General features: G+C 59.9%; 1 long non-coding RNA gene across 1 annotated transcript in view; it reads right to left on the bottom strand.

Moving 5' to 3' along the window:
- Positions 1-447: 447 nt before the first annotated feature.
- The window catches only part of LOC113482453, a 16,416-nt gene continuing 13,717 nt past the window's right edge, over positions 448-3,146 (bottom strand). Inside the window, exon 3 of the long non-coding RNA XR_003398850.1 lies at positions 448-458. This is a non-coding gene — a long non-coding RNA (uncharacterized LOC113482453). The remainder of the gene's footprint in view (positions 459-3,146) is intronic.

Genomic DNA, 3,146 nt, shown 5'->3' with positions numbered 1-3,146 from the left:
TGGTGGGGCTGGGACAGCCTGTCAGGACAGGGAGGGGGACCACTGCCTGGACACGGCTGCCAAGCCTGGCTGGTGCGTGGCCATTGCCTAGCTGGGCTGTGGAGACGGTGCCCCCATCCTCACATCCCCAGAGCCAGCAGCAAGCCCTTCTGCTCCCATCAGCTCTGCAGGGCCATGCTCGGTCCCCATGGAGCAGCTGAATGTCACCAGGGCAGAGGGTCTTGGGGTCCCATCTCAGCTACTCCCAGCCCTGAAAGCAGGTCCCAGCCCAAGGGCAAGGAGCCACGAATGGTGCTGAGAGATTGTCACATGGCTGGCTGGCACCCTTAAAAGGTCTAGCCCCGTTAAGTGTCTCTCCCAGCTGGACAGACCCAAGGTGTTCCGTAGTTTCCCACGTTTCCTCCCGCCTGCTATCCGTCATATTTTGCATTTCTCCCTCTATCTTATCTCCCTGCCGGCTCACTTCTTTGCAGCTGGTCTCTTGTTTTCCCTCTGCCCTCTCCCTAGCTCCTTGGCCCCACCTGCTCCAGCTCCAGCCTGGATCCCGTGCTGAAGGACCTCGAGGCAGGTCTCTGATAAGGGCCAGACCAAACAAGAACCTTTTGTGCCATGCTGAGCTCATCCGGAGGAACTGGGTGAAGACCTGGCCTGGGCAGAGGAGCGATGCATGAAGGCGAGTGGCTCAGTGCCTCCATGCGGTGCAAAACATGCATCAGGATCCTGCCTCAGTTTCCCATTTCTCTGAAAAACCTTCCTCTCCCCCTGCTCGCAGCAGCATCCCTCCCTTGAGTAGGGGAGGGAGAAGGGCCCTTGCCGAGGGCTGAGCTGGAAAGGGAGGGCACATGTCCCGCTGAGAGATGCTGTCAGTGCTAAGCCCTGTGTGCACAGCGGACCTGGCAGCCAGCAAGTGCAGGGAATAAAATTCTCCCCCCTCCCGGCCTGCTGCCGGGTTAATATTCCCTCTAATGACAGACGGCTCCTTTTATCCTCTCTCGCACTCCTGCCAGTGATTTAATCTTGGAACAAGCCGTGATTATTTCCTGTACAGCTGCCTCCCTTGCTTCCACTGCAGACCACGCTTGACAGCATCCCACCAGGCAAGGACCAGACCCTCCTCTTGAGCCCCAACCCAGCCATGACCAAGGGCAGAGAGACCCTCTCCAGTCCCCTGCCTGCCTGGTCCCCTTGCCCCTGCCTGCCATGCACTGGGGATGCCATGGTGAGAGGAGGGACAGTCTGTGATGGGACCCCTGCATGGGGCTGGCAATCATCAGGGGACAAAAGGGGCTAGCAGTAGTGGATTGCATGACCAGGGTGTCTTCCAGGTCCCAGCTTCATGGGACAGGCCTAGGGCTGTGAGAGGAGGCTGGTGGTCTCATAGTGACTCCCTGGAGTTAGCATGGTATCAGCACAGAAACACCTACCCCTGGATCCCTCCAAGCTAGGGTACAGGGCAGCTGGATCTCAGTCAACCAGTCCTCAGCAGCCCAGAGCCAAGGCCCACAGAGCCAGTGAGAAGGCAGGTGAAGGATTTACCCTCATGGCTCTTTGCATTTTGCAGGGCTTCAGTGCTTCAGCAGATGCACTGCAAACTCAGGACCACAGAGCACACAGCCTGGGATCCCATCAACAGCCAGAGCAGAGCTGGGGGCACAGCCTGCAGCAGCTCCAGAGAGTTGGGGGTCCTTGGGGATACACATGCAGCTAGAGCAGGCAAGATTTGCTTTAAATGGAGAGCTTGGCAGGGGCTGGGACTGACTCATACTCATCTGTGAGTGAATGCTGTCAACCCCAACGCTAGAGAAACACGAGGCCAGAACACCACTGAGGACAAGCTTCTGAGACTCCTCTTGTGTGGCTGTTGGGAGAAGGCTTCCAAAATACTCGGTCAATATCCACTGTCTGCCTGCAAGTGGGCAACTTCGCTGTGCTGCTGGGCAGGTGGGGCTACTGGAGGTCAGCACTTGTCGCCAGAGCGTGTGTACAGGATGCGCATGCTTGTCGTTCATGTGTGAGCTACCTGGAGGGCTGGGAAAGAGGCCAGGATCCCTCCTTGCCAGGGCAGAGAAAAGCAGCGGGAGACCGAGGCTGGCCCAGGGCCACCCCAGCGGCAGCAAAACGTGGGGTGCAGCTCCACCTGGTGGGCAGCGAGAGCCCCCCCAAGTGTCACCAGGTCTCTTTGTACTCCGCACAGGGACAAAGTGCCCCAAAAGTTGGAGCCTGTCACCCTGCCTTCCCTGTCAGCACTAGGAAACAGAGCCAGGGGATGGCAGCCTCACCCGGGGTTTGCGCTGCTCTGGCACTTCGGGATGCTGGGGCAGCATCAGCCTGTGGATGCACACACAGAGCCTGAGCAGCAAGCACTGGGAGAGCTGGTACGGAGCCATCCATGACCCCACGACCTGGCCTTTGCGTGCTGAGGCTCCCCTGTGCCTGCAGGAGGAGGTTAAATGAAGGGAACTGCCTCCCTGCCAGATGGAAACAGTTCTGAGGGGCTGGACTGCTCAGCTCCCGTCAGCCAGGGAGGTGCGGGAACAAGTCTGACCTGGAAACCAGCAGTCCTGGGCTCAGCACCCAGCACCCTACATGATCCTGGACAAAACCTTGCTGCCTGCCATGGAGGAGCACTTGCACAGATACTTTTCTTGCCCTGTGCTTCCCTCTGTCCTCTTCCCCCTGCTCTGGGATGCTCCTCACACACAGCACCCAGTGGTATCCCTTCTATCCCAGAACAGAGACCTCAGCCCCTTCACCCCCAGTCCTTTCACTGGCAAGATCCCCCAGAGATGCCCCCAACTTCTGCAGAGGTTGTGGATGGAGAGTCTTCACAGGCAGGTGATGGGTAGTGGGGAGGAACCACCACCATCAGGAGAGCAGACACTTTCCCTCAGACAAGTGACAGCTTCTCAGCTGTGCCCCTGACAGCCAGAGAGTGTCCCCAAACCCGGGGAGTTGCGCTGATGGGCTGGGCACGGAGCCGCTGGAGCAAGCCTGCGCCCAGCTCCAGACAACCTGGAGATGGGGAGGGGACCCGGGGCAGCGCAGGGCCCGTCCCGGAGAGCTCCGGGGACGGCTGCCGCGAGAGGGCAGCACAGCCCCGGCCCGGGGGCACCGGCCCGGGACACCCCGGGGCCCTCCCCGAGTCG

Source organism: Athene cunicularia (genome assembly GCF_003259725.1).
Source record: "Athene cunicularia isolate RWA chromosome 7 unlocalized genomic scaffold, athCun1 chr7_part1, whole genome shotgun sequence".
Lineage (NCBI taxonomy): Eukaryota > Metazoa > Chordata > Aves > Strigiformes > Strigidae > Athene > Athene cunicularia.
Note: the sequence above shows the minus strand (reverse complement) of the source record. Positions and strands in the feature narration are given on the sequence as shown.